General features: G+C 33.6%; 1 pseudogene; it reads left to right on the top strand.

The window, feature by feature from the left end:
- The first annotated feature begins 24,248 nt into the window (after positions 1–24,248).
- Positions 24,249–25,131, top strand: LOC132804497 (uncharacterized; annotated as a pseudogene).
- Positions 25,132–26,108: the final 977 nt, after the last annotated feature.

A 26,108-nucleotide genomic window follows, 5' to 3' on the forward strand; every position in this document is an offset into this window, starting at 1 on the left:
ATGGTGTATATTTAGTAGCTGAGTGCAAAGATCTATTATAAGCAAATTCAACATGTGGCAAACATTTCTCCTATGTTCTTAAATTTCTACCAATTAAAGCCTTTAACAATGCAGACAAAGTCCTATTCACTACTTCAGTTTGTGGATGACAAGTAGTTAACAATAGAAGGTTAGTTCCTAACTTAACGCACAAAGTCTTTCGAAAATAACTTAAGAATTTAGCATCCCTATCCGAAACAATAGTTTTAGGCGTACCATGCAACCTCACAATTTCCTTAAATAATAAATTAGCAACATTAGATGCATCATCAGTTTTATTACATGCAATAAAATATGCCATGTTAGAAAAGCTATCTACAACAATAAAAATTGGATCCTTACCTATCTTAGACCTAGGTAAACCAAGAACAAAATCAATAGACAAATCTACCCAAGCAAAGGATGGAATCGGCTATGGAAGGTACAAACCGTATGGTTCCAACTTTGATTTGGATTTTCAACATTTCAAGTATCTTTCACATATTTTCTCCATCACCATTATCTTCCCTCACTAACAATTCCCTAATGCTGCGATTAGGCACACAAAATTGATTTTACCTAAACAAATATCCTTCAAAGATGTAAAATTTATTAAAACCATATTTAGCAAAGTTTTTAAATATTTCTCTAAAGTCACTATCATACTCATAAAGTTCTTTCAATTGTTCAAATCCAAGCAATCTAGCATCTAAGGTAGAAAATAGTACATACCTTTGGGATAATGCATCGGCAACCATATTTTTCTTACCTTTCTTGTAGCGGATGACATAAGGAAAAGTCTCAATGAATTCAATCCACTTAGCATGCCATCGGTTAGGCTTCCCTTGGCCTTTGATGTGCTTCAATGATTCATGATCCGTACGAATCACTAACTCCTTCGACATTACGTAATGCTGCCACGTCTCCAAGGCCTTAATCAACGCATTCATTTCTTTATCATAGGTCGGGTACTTCAATGCAGCTTCATTTAGCTTCTCACTAAAGTATGCCACGGGTTTTCCTTCTTGCATTAAAACAGATCCAATACCTATACCTGAAGCATCATATTCAATTTCAAAAATTTTATCAAAATTAGGCAAAACTAGTAAAGGATCATTAGTGAATTTTTTTTTTCAACATACTCAAAAAAAAATTCTTGAACTTCACCCCATTGGAACCCAACATTCTTCTTTACAACTTGGGTCAATGGTGCTGTAACGGTGCTAAAATCCTTGACAAGTCTTCGGTTGAAATTAGCCAAACCATGAAAGCTCCTCATTTGGTTGATAGAGGTAGGTTTCAACCATCCTTGAATTGTTTGGACCTCGGATTGGCCAATTTTAATTCCTACAGCACTTAAAACAAATCCTATCTTTGCAAAAATCACACTTCTTAAGGTTAGCAAATAATCTTTCCTTCTTGAGTTCTCCTAAAACTAACTTAAGATGTTTTACATGCTCATCTAAATACCTATTATATACAAGAATATCATCAAAATAAACAACTACAAATTTTCCAATGAATGGGCGTATAACCTGGTTCATTAATCTTATGAAGGTACTAAGTGTATTAGTTAGACCAAATGGCATTACTAACCACTCATACAAACCATATTTAGTTTTAAATGTGGTTTTCCATTCATGACCCTCTTTCATCCTAATTTGATGATACCCACTCCTAAGATCAATTTTAATAAACATGCATGCACTATGTAATTCATCTAACCTAGGAATTTGATGGTTATATTATTAATAGCTCTCAGTCTATACATCTGTGCCATGAACCATCTTTCTTAAGTACTAACAAAAAAGGAACATCACATGGACTCATGCTTTCTCGAATATAACCTTTGTCTAATAACTCACTTACCTGCCTTTATAGCTCATTCGTTTCCTCAAGATTACTCCTATATGCAGGCCTATTAGGAATTGCAGCTCCTCTGAAAAGACATCTTAAAAATCCTATAAAAGAGAAGAGATAGAACTTGGCAATTCAAGTTCTTTGAGGTTAGCTTGATCATTTAAATAGACATCTTTAAAAATCATGACCAACAATGGTTTATCACTCAAAAATGCCTTTTAAACTTCCCCAAAACTAAGATAATTTTTTTTCTTTTTCTTCTCTTTCCTTTCTTTTCCTTTCTCACTCACAGACACAACTCCTTTACCCTCACTTTTGGCCTTTGCAAGCTTTTTCTCACTTTCGGGTTTATCATGATGTTTCTAGTCAATTTGAGTTTTAGAGGACTTACCTTGGACAGCAAGGTCAGACCCACCTTCTTGGATGGATGGTGAAACCGTGGGTGCCATGCTTGCGTTCTTCTTTAGCCATTCGGCCTCTCTCCGTTGGAGTTAATGGCTCTAGCTTAACCCTTTTACCCTTAAATTTAAAAAAAAATGGAATTCTCTCTTCCATAGTGCATGGCATCCTTATCAAATTGCCAAGGCCTCCCCAATAAAACATGTTCAACATGCATGGGAACAACATCACATAATACAATATCCACATATTTATCAATGCTGAATTTTATTTTGGCTTGTTTGTTTACCTTCATCTCACCACTATCATTATGCGATCGTCATCTATATGGTTATGGATGTTTAATGGTTGCTAATCCTAAGTTATCAACTACCAAATTACTAATTACATTAGCACAACTTCCACTATCAACTATCATACTACATATGTTAAATTGAATTTCATATTGAGTGTGGAAAATGTTCTCTCTTTAAATTTGATCTTCATCTTTGTACACAGTTAGAACTCTTCTTGCCACCAAGCTCAATTCAGCCTTTGAAGCCTTGAGTGTTTTGGATTCCTCATGCTCTTCATCTCCACCGACAAATTCAGTTTCAGCATCACTTTCTTCACTTTCGGATTCCAAGTTTCTATTATCTTTCAGCATCATGATTCTCTTATTCGCCATTGACTAGTAATGTGTCCTCATCCCTGGCACTTAAAACACACAATGTCATGAGTTCTAGAAGGTTTAGGATCAGTTTTACCTTCGAACTTATGTGCCTGGATAGATTCGGCTTTTACTTCCTTCCTTGGTCGATTAGAACATTCTTCTTCAAGTTTCGGTTTTGGCTTTATATTATAGGTGGGATTGGTTTCCTAAACACTTCGATTTGTCCTCCTGCTACTTGAAACACCCCCAAACCGTGAGCCTGTACCCCTCCTCTTGAATTGATTTCAATCTTGATGGCCACATGAAGCATCTCCTCCAATTCTACATATTGTTGAAGCTCCACTTGGTTGGCTATCTAGCGATTCAAACCACACAAAAACCTTGCCATGGTTGCCTCACGATCCTCATATATGCTCAACCTCATCATGAACATCTCCATCTTATAATAATCCTTTACAGTCCTACTTCCTTTAATTAATGATTGGAGTCTTTGATGCAACAACCTATGATAGTGGGTTGGAACAAATCTCTTCCTCATGGCTCCTTTCATTTGTTGCGAAGTAGTAATCAATTCATCACCAACTCTCCTCGGGTACTTTGCTCATTTATCCACCATTGGAATGTATAATTTCCAAACTCTTACGCTACCAATTTAACTTTATTATCCTTCGAATAGTTATGATAATAAAAAATCATCTCCATTCACTCCTCCCACTCTAGGTAAGCGTCCGGATCATTATTTCCCATAAATGGTGGAATGTTGACCTTAATATTTCCAAGATCATCATCTTCTTCTCTACCATGCCTCCCATGGGTTTGTCTCTCTTGATAACCAAACATATCATCGACCCCCTCTTTGAAATCATCTCCAAAATTTCCATCCCCGAATTCTTCTCTAGGTCGTCCATGGCCTCCTCGACCTCGACCTCGGCCTCCATGTGCATCAAACCTTGTATTCAGCCCACCTTGAGAATTTTTCACATCATCCAATCTTTTATCTAGGTGATCAAAATGAGCATTCATCCATTGGAGTTGTTCCAAGATCGCCATCATGTCAATAGGTTCACCTCCACTTCCCGTTGCTCGAGAATCATTTTTGAACCTCACGGATTCCTCTTCGTTAATTCTAAATGATCCATCTCCTTCTCTCATTCTAGAATCTGCCATGTTAGCATAAATAATGCAAAAATCCTCACCAAATTCACTCCCTCACGTGTTTCACTCAAATAAGGTCCCGACACTTGTGTATGCTCACTAGTTTCGACTTTTAATCCTCTTTTAAGCTCACACACTCTTGCATTTTTCCACTCTTAAGAATATCTCAAAGTTCTATTAAAACACACTTAAAACAGCAGCTAAATCACAAATATGTCCTAATTAAACTTATCAACAAGACAGTAGCAAAATCAAGCAAATACCGAGTGAATTAATAAAACCTAGTTCTCGGCTTTCTAACCAAAGAAACAAGAAAATTGTCCAAGTAAATTTTGGATTTAACAAGAGTAAAAACTGAATATTAAGAACCAAAATTCAAGGATGAAATTTAAGAAAAGAGATTCAATAAATGAACAAGAAACAATTTGAACAAATATGGAGTAGTTGTTGGTTGTAGTTCTTGTAATTTTAAGTCTTTGTATCGAATCCTTTACCAATTTTAATCCAAACAATTCAAGCACTCAAAATTCAAATATCCAGCAGCAAATTGGATTTCCAACAACTCCAAATATCACATTTCAAATTTTCAGCTCAAACAAATTCAAACTCTAAATTGTAACAACAACCGGCCTTTTACAATTATATACATATTTTTATACTTCTTGGCTTTTTTCTTTTTTTTTTAAATATATGAATGCAACTAATTAAGATTAAAACAGAAAATAAAATCAACAATAGACTAAATTAACAAGAACAATGATGAAAAGTAACCAACAAACAAGGAAGCAAAAATACGGTAAAACAAGGAAACCTAATTTGGCTATGAATGCTTTTTTTTTTTTTTTAATAAGATATAGAATGTGTTGGAGTATGAAACAACCTTAACCTAATGTTAAAATTATGAAATAACACAAAACAAAATAAAGCAAATAAGGTAGATCAAATTTGAAAAAACTTCGGCTCTGATACCAAATGATACGAACTTAGGCTGACTTGCATTTAAACTTGTATTATGTTAGTTCGGATTGAAAATTAAGTTCAAAGTTTGATGGAAACCTTAACCCCTAATCAACTTGTAATTAGAAACCTTGGTATATGATAAAGATGCCACAATATAGGTGATGGATGTCTAATTGATAAGTCAAACAAAAACACTTGATTTTTATAATGTATTTTAGGTGTTCAAGGAGAACAAAGAGAATTCTTCCTCACAAATAAAATTTTTGAATAATATATAAGCTGACTTCTCATTGGAAATAGGCCCCTAAATAGTCTTAAGTCACAAAACAATAAACCCTAAAAACAAAGATTGTTTTCAGCCAACAATAAGAAAAAAACAAGTGTGGCCGAAATTCACAAGCTTTCCTAGATCTATTTGGATTAATTAATTCCATATTTTGAATTAGGAATTAATTAATTTACAATTGAAATTATAAAAATAATAACTTTCCTAAGTTAATTTGTCCAGCAAAATAATTAAATAAAACAAAAAAAAAAGCTAGTTTCCTAAAACAAAAAGTCAAACTTAAATTAGGAAACTAGTTGACTAGTTTGATAACTAAGCTAACTTTAACCAATTTCCAGCTTTTAAAGGCTCCAAATCAGAGTCAATGTGCCATGTAGGATGCCAAATAGGATTATTTATGATTCCCATATGTTTCCTTTGATTGGCACAAAGAGAAAATGCTTAGTCAGCAAAATACAGTAAAGCTAGTGGCAAAACATGCAATTTCGGCCAAAGAAGACTTCCATGCACAAATGACCATTTTGGTTGCTTTGCTTTTTCCTCGCCTTGATTCCATGACCTCTTAGTAATATTAATTGAATTCAAGAAGTGTTGAACCCATTCCTTGCTACCTGGAATACATAAATGCACTAAAACAGCTACCCATGTCCATATCGGCCTCCCCCACTTGGATGCTTAAAATAGGTTTTGAATCTTTGGGTATTGACAAGCCTTTTTGAGAATTGATAACTCCTTGTATAACTTAAATCTCTTAGCTTGTACCCTTATGACTGGTCCGGTCTTCAATTGTATCAGATCAGCACCCTAGTGGGTAGTCGGTTATATGGGTACGGCTTAGTTCTCATCAACATGCGGCTCTTATTGCCACAACATCAAGCTATAACAACCATATTGCATTCAAATTGAATACATCATCCTTTGAATTTCAGGATCAACCTAAATCATCTTGTATCCTACATCATAACGGTATAATAAAATGATGCAATATTTACCATAGGTTCCTATCGCTCAGACGGCTAACTTATAAGTTTTGGCCATCATAGCTAACCTCAGCGTCCACAGATCTACTATCCCCATTCTCACCTACCGACTACCATATTGTACACTTCAACATATGCACCGACAATTCCAATCAAGTATGATCACTAATTTGTTCTCAACCATTACATTCCTTAAGTTGACAAGTGTATCCTTTTAATTTCGTGTTCTGCTGTTCAAAACCTGTTAGTAATAGCACATTTCAACCTATTAGCAAATGGTATTATAAGGATGCAATGTAAATCCATGTAATTGTAGGATTGTCAAGCATAACATTGCAACATTGTATCATCTAACTAACATTGTGAAAATATGTAGTTGTTGTGTAAGAATGTCAACAAGCACTGGTAAATGTCAATCGATGCAGATTTGTTCATGCGGACAATATGTGCAATTGAAAATGTCAAAGACAGAGAGGAACCCAAATCGACAATTTTGGAGTGCTTAGATAACAAACAAGTCATAAGTTTTTAAAACTGACCAAACTTGTAAAAGGTTAGGACTCATCCAGGATCCTTTACCAGAAACCTTAGATAAGCCATGATCTCAGAGAAACCTTACCAGACCTTCTGATGAAAAATCCAGCATCATCTCCTCTAAAGGTTGGATATACCACAAAATTCCCTATACATAAAACATACTTCTAAAAGCACCATCTTATTCCTCCCACGTTACTATAAATAATTCCATAAATTTCAGTACTTCATGATAATACAAACCACGGAATTGCATAATATTAAATAAATTTAAATCTAACACAGTATACGAAGCATCATAGGGTTTAAAAATAAATAGAGAATTCAATAAAACACAAGAAATAAAGAAAAAGGAAAGAAAAAGGCTTCTTGGATTGCAGCAACGAACAAAGACATCGAACTCGCCCCCAGATGATCAACATCGACTAACCTGGGCTTAGGAGAATGGATTGAAAAACATGAGATGCTAATCATCCTAGTGGATGACCCTAACTACCACATAAATAATAATAATGCAGGTATAATAAAATAAAGGTGACTAATAATAATAATAAATAAATAATAAGAAGTTAAAAAAATAAACAAGTAAAAATAAAAATTTTCTCTCAAAACCTTCACAATTTTTCTGAGTTGGAAAGGTTCCCATTTTTAAAACTTTTTTTACAAAACCTGTCATTTCTATACCCCACAAAATCAAGGAAATAAATAATAAGTAAATTACGAATAATTTAAAATTAAATATTAATGTTGAAAATAATTTGGTAACAAATTATTAAATTTCGAATAAAATATCATATGATAAAATAAAATCAAAAATAAAATTTGTGTTAGAAAAATTTAGTTTAAATGCAAAATTAACCCAAAATATAATTCATAAAACTAAATTAATTAAATCCATGAAATAATAATTTTTGACATGCTACTAGTCCATGAACTCATTTTTGACATGCTACTAGTCCATGAACTCAGATCAATGCATACTTTGCAATGGTGCCTTGGTCGACGCAAAAATCTGTCTAGGACAAAAAGTCAATGTGGGCTCCACTTCATCAACTCGATTAAACTCGATCAACATGCTAAAAATTTTTGGTGTGCCTCAGGATACTGATGTTGCATCTGTGCCTCGGGTTCCGATGTCGCCTCCTAGACTAAGTGATTTAGCCATAGGACTTTGACTATGGGGGATCGTCTTTTTGCACAATACTCACACCTCACAATCTAGAATCTATACTAGTTGCTCCATATATGATATATGTTCTCTTAACTCGATATTGGGAGTCTTGAGCATGTACGACAAGTCTGCAATGTACTTCTATAGAATCGAAACATGGAACATGTTGTGTACTTATGGTAACTCCTCTAGTAGTGCTAATCTATATGCCACTAGGCCAAATCTCTCAATTATATCGTAGGGACCTATGGAAGATGGACTTAGCTTCCTTTGTCGGCCAAGGCACATGACTCACTTCCACGAAGACAACTTTAAGAAAACCTAATCTCCCACTTTGAATTCAAGATCCTTTCTACTTGCATTGGCATAACTATTCTGTCAGTCTTGAACAGCTTTTAACCTTTCTCAGATGACTCTCCCCTAGTCCGTAGTCATCCATAGATATTCTGACCCAATCATGTTGTTCACCGTAAGAAGCTTCTCCTCACCCACTTCACTTTAACACAGTGGGGTCTGATACTACCTCCCATATAGGGACATTCTAATGCTTGCTTCATAGTTATTATTTTAAACAAACTATACCAGCAGCAATTGTTCATCCAGCTCAATTGGAACTACATGATGCACGATCTAGGCATATCTTCCAAGGTCTGAATTGTACGTTTTTCTTCTCCATCAGTCTACAAATGAAAAGTGGTACTTTAGTTGAGCCTCTCTCCTAGTGGGTCTTCTACTTTTTACACATTCTCAATGTGAAGCACGACTCTCGATCAGATGTGATGGTGACTAATACTCCATGTAGACTCATGATATGTTTCAAAAACAGCTTGTCTAATTTCTCTAGTGAGAACCACTCTCACATAGATAGGAAATGTGCTGACTTGGTAAATTAGTCAATGATCACCTTGTTAAGTTGTCAGTAGTGGATGCCCAACTTCAAGTTACCATCTTTCTTTTTTATAAACAGAATGGGTGCTCCCCAAGGTGACACTATTGGTCTGATGAAACCCTTATCTGCCAGATCTTACAGCTGAACCTTTAGCTCCTTCAACTTTGTTGTGCTATACGCTATGGTGGTAATGAAATAGATGCAGCGCTCGAAACCAATTCAATGGAAGCTAATTTCTCTCTTTGATGGTAAATAGGCTAACTTGTCAGGAAGTGTGCCTAAAAAGTCTCTCACTACAGGCACATCTTCCATCCTTATACCACCTACTCGAATATCAGCCACATGGGCTAGGTACCCTTGACAGCCCTTCTCCAATAGCTTCTTCACAATGAAGGCAGAAATTAACCCTAACAAATGCCTTCTAACTTCTCCACGGAACAAAACTTCTGGTAGTTCGGTCGCCTAAACTTCATTTCTTTACTGTAGCAATCTACAGAGGCATGATTTGCAGCTAACCAATACCTACGATCACATAACCCCCAAAAAGGTCCAACAGAATCAAGTCTGCTTCCATCACTTGATCTTCAATACAGAGAAGGCTACCCTTACCATCTGATTAGGCCATAAGGACTCCCCTACAAGAGTGGCGATTTCTAATGACTTCCTAAGGATAATGGAATTATTCCAACTTGGACAACGAAGTCTCTAAAGACAAAGGAATGATGCTTGAACACGGTCAAAACAAGAGAATAAACACAGATAGGATGCAAAATGCACAGTCCCTTAAGGATATAGAAACCTAGAACTCTGATACCACTACATCGAGACCCATCTAGATCCTTTTTTGAAATTCTAGATAAGCCCCTGATTTTAAGGAAACCCTGCCGAACCTTCCAACGGAAAATCCAACAATATCTCCCTTAAGGGTTGGACATGCCACAAAATTTCCTACACATAAAACATACTTCTAAAAACTCCAACTTATTCCTTCCCCTTTACTACAAATAATTTCATAAATTTCAGCACTTCATGATAATACAATATAGGGAATATGCATAATATTAAATAAATTTATCTCCAACACAGTATATAGAGCATCAAAGTGTTTACAATTAAATAGAGAATTTAATACAACATAAGATATGAAGAAATATTACAAGATAGTAAGAAAAAGGAAAGAAGAAGGCTTCTTGCAGCAAGGTAACAAATAAAGACATTGAACTCACCCTTGAACGATCAACATCTACTAATATGGGCTCAGGGGAACGGATTTAAAAATATGAAATGCTAATCATTCCAGTTAGTGACCACAACTACTACATAAATAATAATAATATAGGTATAATAAAATAAAGGAGATTAATAATACATAAAAAAATAATAAGAAGTCAAAAATAATAAATAAGTGAAAATAAAAATTTTCTTTCAAAACCCTCACAATTTCACTCAATTGGAAAGATTCCCCTTTTTAAAACTATTTTTTACAAAACCCATCGTTTCTATATCCCACAAAATCAAGGAAATAAATAATAAGTAAAATACAAACAAACAAAGAATAATTTAAAATTAAAAATTAACATTGAAAATAATGCAGTAACAAATTATTAAATTTTGAATAAAATATCATAAGATAAAATAAAATCACAAATAAAATTTGTGTTAGAAAAATTTAGTACAAAATCAAAATTGACCTCAAAATATAATTTATAAAACTTGATTAATTAAATCAATGAAATAATAATGAAGGAAGTATTTTATTTAATTTAAAACCTCAATTTGAAATAGATAATAAAATACAATAAAATTCATATTAAAACCTCAAATTTAAACAAATAATAAAACATGATAAAATACATTTCAAAACATTAGTTTAAAATAAATAATAAAAACATTATAGAATACATTTTAAAACATCATTTCAAAATTATTAAAATAAAGAATAAAAATATGGTAAATTACATTTTAAAACAACAGTTTGAAATAAAAGATAAAAATGTGATTAAATATATTTTAAAACATTTTGTTTTGAAAATATGTCAAGAAAACAACTTGACAACCACACTATATATCAGTAGTGTCAGGCAATATTCAGCATCCTAAGTACTATTCTGACGGGGAGGTTAAAGAGAGAAACTTGCAAACGGTTACCTTGGCATCTCAATGGCGTCGATGTTAATAAACAATTATCCTGGCCATGGAGGGGGGCAGCTGGTGCTTACTATACAAATATAGTTTTCAACCCTTAGGTACATGACTCTCATAGGATGACCATATATACTTACGCGCTAACAACATATACAATACAGAACACTAGTACCGTATGGTGCATCTAAAACTATAAAATTATAGATATCACTATATCAAAACTTTCCTAAAATGCCACAGGATTTAATGCATCTTTCAAAACCCATCAAATTTCCCCGTATTCTTTTAAACCATCATCATAAAAATATCAATTTAAATACATCAATTTTTACCTAGTCAAACCAAATCCATAAATATTTAAATGCACAAATATAATTTTGAACACAATAATTGAATACCTATATTTTTCTCAAATACCTAAAATTAGTTTATACAAAAAATTATGTAAAATCACTTAAAACCACTTATACTTAAATTCACATAAAAATATTTTATTATGCATAATAAATTCAGTACTAGAATTTAACAATAATTTTAAACCAAAATTTCTCTTAAAAATCAAAGATATAAATTCTATGCAACATGAATTCATATCATTATTTAAAGAGATTGCACATATATCAATAATACCAACTTTTCTCAAGGGAGTTTGGATATGATAGATGCCACAAAGCATAAACACCATTAAATGCGCTATCTTCTAGTAAGCACATAATAAATAATGGATCTATTGTTGAAGATTTTAATGCAATTTCAAATATTTCTTAAGATAAACATGTTTTTGAAGGTTTTTCAGAAAACACAAACCACTTAAATAATGGTATGGTGCTTTATTAAAAAAAAAATGCAGTTATTTAAATTAATACTATTAATTTACTTTTTTAGTTAAATCCATAATTACTGTTTCGGAAGTGATTATGGATGCAGGTTTGCCAAAACATAATATTCAACGGAATATTATTGGTGTATTCTAACTTTTTAATAAACATTAGTTCATTATTTTAATTTTTTAAATTTAAAACTAGATGATTATTTATTATGTCTCATTACTTTGCTATGTTGTAGACAATGAAGACCCTATAAATTCTAATATCACAAGAAGTGATGATTGCCAATATGATGTTATAGTTGTTGTTATACAGAATTCAATTTGTCATAAGCAAATGTACTATTATAATTTGATTATTTATTAATTGTTTTCCTTTTTTTAGGGGATGAAGTGGAATGCGGTGACTTCTAAAATAGGGATATATTTTAAGGATTTTATTTTTTTTATTTCTAAATTGCTTATGTGGGAATTTTAATAGTATTCACCCTTTATGAATTTCATGTAGATTATTGGGATATCAAAGATCCTTCCAATAAATGAGAATTTTATGGTGCATTCTTTTGGTATGATGAGAGGGTTAGAAATAATTACAATTCATCAAAACCAAAACTCTCTTTGTGTTGTGTGCAAGGGAAAGAGGAGCTTCCAATGATGCTAGACCCTCCCCAAGTTCTTAAGTATCTACGTTATGGTGCAGACGACAAAAGCAAGCATTTTCTTAAAAATATCTTATTGTACAACAACATGTTTTCTTTTACATCCATGGGAGGGAAGATCATGGAAGATGGCCTCCTGTATTTAGGTTACATGGTCAAAATTACCATAAGATTAGAAGTTTATTGCCTTCAGAAGGTTACCACCAAAGTTTGCTCAATTGCATATTTATGACACTGAAAAATGAAGTGTCAAATAGAATACAAGTTGTTAGGTAACCAATGTTTTTCGAGATTTTTATTTTGCATACTAATATATTTAACTACTTATGCTAACAATGATTGTTATTTTTACATATGTATTAGCCAAAATTTCGACATCAAAAAACTGCACATTGAGATTGTTCATGACTTGAAGATGATGCTTGATGAGTATAATGTTTTAGTTAAGTCATTTAGAATGGCAAGGGATACAATTTGACAACATGACTCCTCAAATTTGAAGCTCAAACTCATTGGAAGGAGAGAAGGAAATAGAAAGATGTACAATTTACCAATTGTATCATAAGTTGCAGTTTTGGTAGTTGTCAACTTTGAAACATTTCTGGCTAATGGAGACATTATAGTTGAAACTCAAACTGGAGAGTTAAAATGGATCAACAAATTAAATGCTTCATATCTTGGACTTCAATGCCCTTTGCCTTTTCCACATGACCAAGATGGATATCGAGAGGATGTTCCACTAAAGCGGTTAGACACAAAATTGTTTGCTAGAAGGAAGAGGTTAAGCGTGAGAGAATTCTTTGCTTATAAATTACAAGAAAGAGAGAATGAGTCCCCAAATATTTTATTCTCAAAAAGGTTGTTCCAGCAACTTTTAGTTGATGCATATACGATGGTTGAATCATCACGTCTATCATATATGCGTACCCATCAAGAAGAATTAAGGTCTGAGATGTATAGAGGTTTGGCAAAAGCAATTTTAAGAGGCGAAATAGATGCTTCCTCACGAGGAAAACATGTTATATTGCCTTTTTCTTTTTCAGGTGGGGCACAATACATGATCCAAATTTACCAAGATGCAATGGCAATATGTAAATGGGCTCGATGCCTTGAGCTTTTTATCACACTTACATGTAATCCAAAATGGCTAGAGGTTGTTCGGTTTGTAGGAAGTAGAGGTTTAAAACCTAAAGACTGACCAGATAAACTTCGTAGAATATTCAAAGTCAAGCTATATTAGTTGATAAAGGATCTCAGACAAAAAAAGATATTTTGAAAAGTCAAAGTAGGTAATTTTTTGTATTTATTGCTGAATATTTTTTATAAAATGCACCCTTTAAATAATATTATTTAACTAACATAAATATAATCTTAGTACAATATATATTTATATATATATATTTGATGATATATGTTAACTATCATACTTTTAATATTACTATACATTGCTGCAGTAATATGCACTGTTGAGTTCCAAAAACGTAGATTGCCACATGCACATATACTGCTTTTTTTATATCAAGAAGACAAATATCCAACAGGTGAAGATATTGACAATATAATTTCAGCTAAAATTCCCAACGAAGCAAATGACCCAGAATATTATGCTGTAGTTAAAAATTTGATAATGCATTGACCATGCAGTAGCTCAAGAAAAAATTCACCATGTATGTTGGATGGAAGGTGTACAAAACATTTTCCCAAAAGGTATGTAGATTGCACTACAGTTGATGAAGATGGGTATCCAATTTATAGAATGAGAGACAGGAGAGAATGATTGAAAAGAATGGTATTGCCTTGGATAATAGATATGTAGTTCCACACAACTGTTATTTACTTTTGAAGTATGGTGCTTATATTAATGTTGAGTGGTCTAACCAGTCAACATATATTAAGTATCTTTTTAAATATATCAATAAAGGACATGATCGTGTCACCACAACTTTTTATGGAAATGCTAATGACGGTAATGTGCATGGTTACATGGATGAAATAAATATGTACTATGATTGCAGGTATATTTCACCATGTGAGGTGGCTTGGAGAATTTTTGGTTTTGATATTCATTATAAAGACCCTCTAGTTGAGAGATTGAAATTCTATTTTCCCAATGAGCAAAACATAGTATTTCAAGATACCGATTCGATTGATGCTATCATGAATCGAAATACTATGAGTAATTTGATGTTTTCAACTTCGATGGATGCAAATAAAAAATATGTTGATGCGAGGGAGCTGACTTATGAAGAGTTTCCTACTAGATTTGTATGGAAGAGTTCGGAAAGGGAGTGGCATCCAAGGAAGAATGGATTTACAATTGGACGATGCACTTGGTTTGTTAGATGATGATAAAGAATACGTCGATGGTATAGTTGAAGCAATGAATTGGGGATCTGCACACTATTTGAGAAATCTATTTGCAACTTTGTTGTTGTCAAATTCATTAACAAGGCCTAAATTTGTTTGGGAACAAAGTTTACGACATCTATCAGACGATATACTTTATAGGCAACATAGCCTGCTGCATCATCAAGGTTTTATATATTCCTTAATGTTTTTATTTACATAATAATAATGATTAGTATAATTTGAATGTTTATTTACTCCACTTCATAGATTTGTATCTAACTGAGAAGAGATAAAAAATTATACTCTTCTAGAGATTAAGAAGATCTTACAGAGTAGTGGAAAAAGTCTTCGTGACTTTCCAATGATGCCTTTCTCTGGCACCATCGATATTTTTTGCCACCAAAAGAGGCTTATAGAGGATGAGCTACATTATAATTGAATTGCTTTGGCTGAAGACCTTAATAAGTCTCTATCAAATCTCACAGCTGAACAAAAAAATGTTTATTTGTGTATGGATATCGAGATACCAGGAAAACTTTTCTCTAGAAAACTCTATAAGCAGCATTAAGGTCGAAGGGTAAAATTGTGTTGACTATAGCATCGAGTGATATAGCATCTCTTCTTTTACCAATAGGTAGGAAAGCACATTCAAGGTTTGCTATACCTCTTGGTCCAAATGAAGATTCAACTTGCAACATTAAACATGGTAGTCTACATGCTGAGTTAATTGTCAAAACAAACTTATCATTTAGAATCAAGTACCTATGATCAATAGATATTGTTTTGAAGTGCTGGACAAGACTATGAGAGATATTTTAAGATTTAGCAATCCACTAAGTTTGGAACAACCTTTTGGAGATAAAATTGTCATGTTTGGAGGAGATTTCAGACAAATTTTGCCATTATCCCTAAAGGAAGTAGGCAAGACATTGTTCTCGCAACTTTAAACTCATCATATTTGTGGAAATATTGTAAAGTTTTGAAGCTCACAAAAAATGCAACACCTCATCCCGAAGTACATCAAAATTTTCTCAAGTTGACCGAAATTGATGGGGTTTGACCGTAGCTGACCAAGAGGGGTCAAACTTTGACTTTTTGATTTAGATGGAATTCTAGGTTGATTAAGGCACGATCACAAAGTATGCATCGACCCAAGTCCATAGACTAGTAGCACGTCGAAAAGGGAGCTATCATTTGAAAGTTATAAGTAAAATAAACTAAGGTCCAGACTGTCCGAGTGTGCTGGATTTAACTTTTTATTCTTGCAAAATTTTGATTTGAATCCTACATTGTTGTAAAGTACTCATCGATACGAGTTCATAGACTAGTGGCAATAATTTGGACATGTGGTTTGTGATAGGATTAGAGCAAGGTTAATCTAAAGAGAGCAAGGTTTTATGTTTGGAAATTCATTTGGAGTGTAGATGTTCTCGACTTGCTTTGGTTAAGATGCTAGAAAATTTTCCAGTTTTGGCCTGTATGTGTTTCTCTTGGTTTCAAAGTGGAAACTAAGGTATTTTCTCCAAAATTCAAAATGATATTCATTTAGATGTAATACATACTTATAGCATACAAAATAGGTGTGGAAGCACACCATGGCTGGTTCTAAACACCAATACAAAACAAGTCCTTCATGAAGAAGCAAAACACATGTGTAAAGTAACTTTGCCACATGCTTCATGGTTTGTTGACAAGTGTTGTTGCTCACTAGGTGCTTCATGTTGAAGTAGTCCTCATGCATGATGACACATGTCCTTCCATGCATTGGATGAGAGAGAGGCTGAATGGTTTGGCTCCATGTCACTAAGTAGCTTCCATGTCACCATCTTAGTCACCAAGGTGCTTTCCATGTCATCAAGGTGCTTCATTTTCTTATTCTCTAATTTGGCTAATACATATCAAATAACACATTTTGGTGTCTTTGTACACCAACTTAACAAGCCTAGAATACAACACAAAATGATTTAATCAACTACCTAAATGAAGTACAAGACAAACTAAGGAAGTTGCTTCTCGGCTAAGGCATTAGGCTTGGTCTCGGGTTTGGCTTGTTTGTAGCTAACAATTTACCATAATTCTTTAACACTCCTCCTTGGCAATGTTAGGCATGATGTGTAGAAGATGCCTAAGCATTTGAAGTCTTTCTTTTGGCAATACTTTTGTGAGAATGTCGGCCAGCTGATCTTGTGTTGAACAATGCATCAAATTGGTTTATTTGTTTCTTTCAGCCTCACGGATGCTATGGTACTTCACATGGATATGCTTGGTTCTTCTGTGTTGTGCTAGATTTTTTGTGATGGCTATGGCTGAAGTATTGTCACAATGAATGGTGGTTGCATTTATTTGCTTGCAACCTAAATCATTAAGTAATTTCCCTAGACAAATTGCTTGATTTAATGGTGCTGCCGTCGAGATGTATTCAGCTTCTGCGATTGATTGTGCAATGGTTCCTTGCTTGTGTGAACTCCATGAAAATGGACCTGAATCAAACATAAACAAGTATCCAGAGGTGTTCTTCATGTTTTCCAAGCTACCTACCCAATCACTATCACAATAGCCAACTAATTCACACATGTTGCCATGCTTGTATAGGATTCCAAAGTTGGTCGTGCCATTTGCATACCTTAGGACTCCTTTTGCAGCTTGGTAATGGTTTTGAGATGGTGCACTCATGAACCTTGATAGGACACTTACAGCATACATAATATCAAGTCTTGAAGCACACAAATAAAGCAAGCTTCCAATTAGGCTTCTATAAACCGAAGCATTCACTTTCTCACTTCCATCATCAATTTCGAACTTGTCATTTTGAATCATTAATGTTTCAACAATGTTGGCATTTTCTAGGTGAAACTTATAAAGCAAATTCAAAGCATATTTTTCTTGAAATAGAATTATACCTTTACTTGTTTGCTTGATCTCCAAACCTAGAAAATAATTCATTAAGCCAAGGTCGGACATCTTAAAAGTTTCCATCACTTTATCTTTGAATTTTTGAATGCCTTCGATATTGCAACCTGTCATTAGCAAAGCCTTCAGGTTGCTCAACATACACTTCTTCTTCTAAATACCATTTAGAAAAGCTGATTTCACATCCAAATGATATATTTTCCAAGAATTATTGGCTGCATATGCAAGTAAAAGCCGAATGGTTTCATGTCTTGCCACCGGTGCAAAAGTCTCCATGTAGTCTACACCATATTGTTGAACATAGCCTTTAACAACCAGCCTTGCTTTGTATTTGTTCAAAGTGCCATTAAGGTTTAGTTTTATTCTAAAAACCCATTCGGCACCTATTACATGTCCTATCTTTAGTCTCGGTACCAAACTCCAAGTTTTGTTCTTTTTTATCATGTGAAGCTCCTCCTCCATTGCAGCTTGCCATTCTTTGTGTTGTGAAGTCTCACTATATGTTGTAAGATCAGGTGTTGCCATCCTTACACTTATATAAAGTTCTACAATTGATTTTGTGCCTCTCTTCACAACATATTCTTCATTAGCCGGGTCATCATCATCTTCATCATCATCGGCAACATCAAAATCACTTTGATCGGTGGAAGGAGTTCTTAATTAAATATAAGTGTTTTCTTCCACCTTATTCTCCTTCCAACTCCAATATGAGTTCTCATCTACAAGAACATCTCTAGAGACAACAACCTGCATCTTAGATATAAAAGATTCTATAGCCCTTTGAAACTGAGCTATAGCCTACATATATTCCAATACTTGCTTTCTTATCTAGCTTGGTTCTTTTGGAGTCATGGACATGCATATAACAAAGACTTCTAAAGACTTTTGAGTGAGCAATTGAAGGTTTAAAACCATACCATAATTGATTTGGAGTTTTAGACTCAATTGCCTTAGTTGGAAGTCGATTTAGGAGGTATACACTTGTATTGGTAGCTTCGGCCCAAAATTTCTTTGGCACGCACTTTTTGAACAGCAAGCATCTTGACATCTCTATGATGGTTCTATTCTTTCTTTCACTCACTCCATTTTGTTGTGGTGTGTATGGAGTTGTGATTTGGTGTATGATGCCATTTGTCTTGCAAATATCTTAGAAAGCTTTGGAAATGTACTCTCCACCATTGTCGGTTCGAATCACCTTGATGGTTTTTTGTGCTTGGTTTTCTACAAGTGTTTTGAACTCCTCAAATGTTGCTGCGGCTTCTAATTTTTGTTTGAGGAAGTATATCCAGCACTTTCTAGAATAATCATCAATAAAGATGATAAAATACCTCATCCCTACATGAAATCCTTCATTCATTAGTCCACACAAATCTTAATGCACCATTTATAACTTTTCCTTTGCTTTGCCGAGTGTTGTCAAAGGAAATGGTTGTCTTTTGATTTTTCCAAGTTGACATGTTTGGCAAACAGCTTCATCTTCATGGATTTGTAGTAAATTTTCAACAATTTGTTGAGTATGCATTTGCTTCATGGTAGCATAGTTATAATGGCCAAGCCTTCTATGCCATAGTCTTGAATCTTCTTGGACTTTGGTATTCATAGTCATTTGATTTTGTTGATCAAAATCAATTACAAGACTATTATCTTTCATATGGACAGCTAATACAATTCTTTCATCCTTAGATATTTCATAACTTGTATCTAAGAATTTCAAAATGTATCCTTTCTTCATAAGTTGTGGAACACTAAGTAAATTCTCGGATAGATTTGGTATAAATAAAACATTGGTAATTTGAATTGTACCTTTCAGTGTTTAATGACCAAATCTCCTTTTCCTTGTGCCTCCATGATTTGTCCATTTGCTGTCCTGATTTTTGTTGCAATTCTTGAGTTGAACTTGACAAACAAGTCACGATTGTTGCACATATGATTGTGCACCCGCTGTCCAAAATCCATTTGTCTTTGGTTGCGGTTGCAAGGTTGCAAGTTGCTGTAAAAGTATGCTCATGCTCTCCATTTAATTCTTCGGGTTCATGAGCTTGTCTTGCTTCTTGCCTTTGGTTCCTTTGCCTGCAAACTCTTTCCATGTGACTAAATTGCTTGCAAATCTTACATTGAGCATTTGGCCTCCACCAGCATATCTTGGCTGTGTGTCCTTGCTTTTTGCATACTATGCAAGGACCATAGGTCATCTTGTTCCCTCTTTGGTGGTGGTCTCCTTACCTCAATTTTTCCTTTGAAAAGGTCTTGGTTGTTGAATTGTTTCGCCTTTGTTATTTGCTGCAAAGGCTGCTTCACTTGAGGTTGATCCACCTTGTAGTCGAAAACTCCTCCTTTGTTCTGTGGCTTGCAAGGCATTGATCAATTCAGCAACTGTGAGTTATGTAAGGTCTCTTGTTTCCTCCAAAGTTAAGTCTTTGCTTCATATTTCTCTGGAAGACATATAAGGATCTTTTCAATAATCCTTTGGTTTGGAAAAAATTCACCATGTAACCAGATTTGGTTTACAATCTTCATAAGTTTGTTTGAAAATTCCTTTACGGTTTCAAGTTCCAGCATCTTCAAATTTTCAAATTCTCTTTTAAGGTTTAGCAACTATTGTACTTCCTTGGAACTCCTCTTAAAGCTTTTCGCAAGCTTCTTTAGGAGTTGTACAAGTCATGATTCCAGTGAATATATCATAAGTCATAGCAGCTTGTATTGCTGTGAGAGTTTTGAAAAGTCGTGCATTTTCTTCACTATGAAGTTTGATTTGATTCACCGTAGCACCTGCTTTTAATGGTTCTACTTCATAATCAACTTCAACAAGCTCCCAAAGGTCATAAGCTTGAAGATAGGCTCTCATTTTAATTGCCCAAATAGGATAGTTTTGGCCATCAACGATAAGAGGTGAAGGTGCTGAAAAGTGTGAGGATGCCATTTGAATATGATTTATGTTTTGTGAATTTTCCAATCGGTTTTGAACAAGGATTTATAGAAACCTGGCTCGGATACCAATTTGATAGGATTAAGGCAAGGTTAATCTAAAGAGAACAAGAGTTTTTGTTTGGAAATTGATTTGGAGTGTAAATGTTCTCGGCTTGCTTTGGTTAAGCTGCTAGAAACTTTTCCAGTTTTGGCTAATTTGTGTTTCCCTTGGTTTCAAAGTGGAAACTAACGTATTTTCTCCAATATTCAACACAATATTCATTTAGATGTAATACATACTTATAGCATACAAAATAGGTATGGAAGCACACCATGGCTGGTTCTAAACACCAGTACAAAACAAGTCCTTCATGGAGAAGCAAAACACATGTGTAAAGTAACTTTACCACATGCTTCATGGTTTGTTGATAAGTGTTGCTGCCTCATTAGGTGCTTCATGTTGAAGTAGTCCTCATGCATGATGACACATGACCTTCCATGCATTGGATGAGAGAGAGACCGAATGGTTTGGCTCCATGTCACCATCTTAGTCACCAAGGTGCTTTCTATGTCATAGAGGTGCTTCATTTTCTTAACCTCTAATTTGGCTAATACATATCAAATAACACATTTTGGCGTCTTTATGCATCAACTTAACAAGCCTAAAATACAACACAAAATGAATAATCAACTACCTAAATGAAATACAAAACAAACTAAGGAAGTTGTTTCTCGGCCAAGGCATTAGGCTTGGTCTCGGGTTTTGCTTGTTTATGGCTAACAATTTGCCATGATTCTCTAACAGTTTGAAAGTTACGGACCCATAAAGTTTTCTGAGACAGTAGTTACTACTCATCGATCTCAGAGTGTGTGTGAGCCGTGTCACCATGTGTCAAAATCTGGCCAACCTGTGAATGCACAGTGGCACCCACGCGAGGCATTTTGATTGGGTGAAGGGGGGATGAGGTGGTAAAAAAAACAAAAAGAGAAAGAGAAGAGAGAAGCAACCACCACCGGTTAGCCACTCTCTAGCCACCAAACACCACACGTGCCACACCCCTAGGGAGCCCATCTGAAGACTTGTTAACCACCCAATTTTCAATGTCATATCGCTGGCGACACGCCCAGATCGAGGCATTCTTTTGCGACAATGCCGTTTGCTTCCACCACCGATTTCTCCCAAACCAAACCTTTATTTTCTTAACTGCCAGTCCCATTAGCTTACCCATCCTCCGATCTACCTCTCCACCAATTTTCATGGCCAGTGGCCATTGGACGGTGGCGGATTCCAGTAACACCTCCGGCAAGTTTCTGATGACACCTCCCACCCTTTCCTACTAGTTTGACCTCTCTAAATCTAAATTCGAGGTCCTTTTTCCCAGATTCTTGATGGATTGAGAGATTTGAGCATATTAAATTTGAGACATTTTCGGTGAGATTCCAGCTAACATAGGTCCGATCTCTGGGAGGTAAGACTCAATCTGTGATCCTCATTTCGTAAGCTTTATTTTGGTATATTGTATGTGAATTTTGGATATTGTTTGTGTTAGCTCCCTTAAGTAACCATGTATAATTTATCCGATTAAAATATTAATTTAATCAGTTTTGTGTAACCTTGATGTTTTAGGAGAACATATGAGTTGTGGAAATGATCCTGTGGTGGATCTTGATTAATGTGCATGCTCAAGGTGAGTGATCCACCTTCAAATTTATTTTAAGGTGTTAGATTATATATATTTTATGTCATTTGCACATTTGGAAATTATATTTTATGTAGTGAATATTTAATAAAATTTTATTTGAAATTTTAATACCAAATTTTGGATACAATAAAATAAATGTGCATATGAATTATATTTTGATTTTGAGGAAATTTGAATTTAATTTTTATTAAATTATTGTTGAGAAAATTTTGGAATTTTAATGCATAATAAATTTATTGCATGGTTTTAATAATATATAAATTTCATGGGGTTTAAAATATTATTTTTGAAAGAACTGATTTCACGAATTTGGAGGAAATTAAATAAATAAATTTATTATGCATTAACCTGAATTTCGAAAAGTTATTTGATTGTATTGAAAAATTTTGGATATATATATATACCATTGGATTTGAGATGATGGATTAATTGATGAATTGGAATTGATGGGTGTTAGCCTTGTTTTATAAAAATTGAAATTGGTATATACATATATATATATATATATATTTGGTTTTAAAGACGCACTACGCAGTACCGGTGTTCTGTAGTCGTGGGTGTGACTAGCGCACGGGCGGATTGTTATGAGCACGCAGAATTATATTCTCTTGTGGTTGCCATCGGACCGAGGGCAGACAAGTTTGATATTAGCCGTAGCCACCCCCTTCCATGGTCGGGATTGAAGTTTATAGCATCGGCACTGCTGGGACACCAAGGCGGCCTGGATGCACATTTCTCTCTTTAACCTCTCGGTCAATAGGTACTTTGGAAGTTGGACACCATCTGGCATCACTGGTATATTGTGTGTGTGTCAAGTTATTTTCCCAACCCGATTTTCAAAATTTAATGTTTTCAAATTGTATTTGAAATTAAAAGTATTTAATTGTGATTTTATTATTTATTTAAATTGGTGTTCAAAAATTATCATGTTTTTAAGGTTTACTTGTATATGAAATTTATATAAAACTTTCCATGGAATTTTATCACCCTTTAAAATAAATGTTTGAGTTAATTAGTAGATTTTATTCTGATTATTTAAGGATTTATTTAATTAGATTTTATAATTTAATTTTTGAGATTAATTTAATTTTGCATCAAGCTTTCTTAATTTTATTTTAATTTATCGCATTTTATTTATTATTTATAATCTCAATGTTTGTGGGTACAAATTATTGGGTTTTGTGAAAACATTTTAAAAAGGGAACATTTGTAACTAGGTGAACCGTGAGAGTTTTGAGAGAAAACATTATTTTCAAATACTTAATATTCATTATTTACTCATTTATTATTAATTGATATAAATTTATTTTATTTGTTTTGTTTGTTATATTAATATTAATATTATTATTATTGCACAGTAAATTTGGTCACTTACTGAGATGATTAGCATCTCATGTTTTTTACTAAATTTAGTAGAAGGTGATCAGTCGGGGTGAGCTCGACATGTTGGTTTGTTACTAAATTCCGAGGAGTTCTCCTTGTATTGTATTATTTATTTTCCTTCCATTTGTATTATTTCTTTCCAGTCTTTATTGTATGAATTTTATATTCAGATGTATCTTGTAATGCTCTATATACTACATTGGACATTTATTTATAATATTGCACTAGTTCCCTACAAATTTTGAAGTGCTACAAATTTGTGGAAAATAAATTGTAGTAAGGTGGGAAGAATATAGATATATTGTTAGAAGTGTGTTTTCTGTGTAGGGAATTTTGTGGTAAGTCCAACCCTTAAAAGAGATGATGTTGGATTTTCTATTAGAGGGTCTGGTAGGGTTTCCTTGGGATTAGGGCTTGTCTAGGGTTCTGGTGAAGGATCTTGGATGGGTCCTGACAAAAAACATGAGACTTCAAAGTATTGACTCAGACATTAATAAGGATGAATTGAAGACTTTTTCAAAATGGATATCAAGTATTGGAGATGAAACAATTGACGGTTCGAATGGTGGGCATGCAATGATTGATATACCTGATGATCTTTTGATAAAAGATATAGAATATTCAATTGCATCTATTGTAACTAGCACGTATCCTTCTTTCTCAGAGAATAATAATGCCCATCATATTTGCAATAAAAGCCATACTTGCTCCGACTCTTGACATTTTTGAATCGATAAATGAATACATGAGTTCCCTTAACCGAACTAAGGAACATAAATATTTAAGTTCTTATGCAACTTGCAGATCTGATTTGGACATTGATCTTATAGGAGATCTTCATACACCTAAATTTTTGAATGCCATAAAATGCTCTGGGGTGCCTAATCATCAGTTGAAATTGAAGATCCGTATCCCCATTATGCTATTAAGAAATGTTGATCATTCTTCAGGGTTGTGCAATGGGACTAGATTGGTCATTACAAGGCTTGGCAATCATGTTCTAGAAGGAAAAGTTGTTTTAGGAAGCAATGTTGGGTTTAAAATTCTTACTTCAAGAATGACTTTAACTCCATTAGACCCAAAATTACCTTTTAAGTTTCAAATAAGACAATATCCTTTGGTTGTATCATATGCTATGACTATTAATAAGAGCCAAAATCAATCTCTTTCACATGTCAGACTTTATCTTAAACAACTAGCTTTCAATCATGGACAATTATATGTTGCAGTCTCCAAAGTTACAAGTAGGAAATAATTGAAGATATTAATTTGTGATAAAGATGGAGAGCTTACCAATTCAACCACTAATGTGGTCTTTAAAGAAGTTTTTCAAACTTTGAATTAATTTTGTTGAATTGAAAGCTTTTGTTTAATAATGTTTTTATGATGCTTTATATATGATTTATTTGTAATTATTTTTTACAATTTATTATCAAAACATTGTATGACAATTATATATACAGTGCATTGCATGAGTATGTATCTTAAGAAACAAAATTAACACAGATACGTTAGTAACAATAATAATAACAAAGAGATGAAGAATGAAGAAATGCACTACTTCGATTACATCAACTGAAGAAGACAACCACTGACCTCGCACTCGAATGGTCAATCCATTAGTCACTTGGACATAGGGGAATAGATTTGATAATAAAAAATTGAAAAAAAAAAACTAATGGAATGCTAATCATCCTAATAAGTGGCATAAAATGAAAGAATAATTAAATAAGTGAATAAATAAACAACTAGAAAATTATGAATTAATAATGTCCAAGGTAGATTAAGAAATCTAAGAAAATATTTTGAAATATGGTTTTCTCTCACAGTCCTCATTTGAAAGGTTCTCTTTTTAAAATTAATTTTAACAAAAACCCATAATTTTGACATTCCTCGAAAATTTAAATATTGATATGGGAATACAAATAAAAATAAATATAAATATAAGTTTAAGATAAAATGAAATAAAATAAATTTAGATAAGATTAAAATGGAACAAAACATTATTTAGAAAAGAAAAAAAAAACAAAGAGTTGCAAAAATATTAATTTAAAAATAATTATGAAAAATTTAGGGTAAAACTAAAATATAATAATATGGTATAGTAAAAAAAACATATTTAAATGATTGAATAATTTAATAAAATAGTAATTAAACAATTTAAAACCATAACCTAAACAAATAAAATATATTTTAAAAATATTTTTATAACATGTACCAGGTATTTACCCGATACACCATGCCATATACCATCAAGTGGCACTTGGCCCAAGCATCCCCAACAAAGAGTAAGTAGAGATATCTGCAATTGGATGCCTTGGT

The sequence above is a fragment of the Ziziphus jujuba genome, chromosome 7, assembly GCF_031755915.1.
Source record: "Ziziphus jujuba cultivar Dongzao chromosome 7, ASM3175591v1".
Taxonomy (NCBI): domain Eukaryota; kingdom Viridiplantae; phylum Streptophyta; class Magnoliopsida; order Rosales; family Rhamnaceae; genus Ziziphus; species Ziziphus jujuba.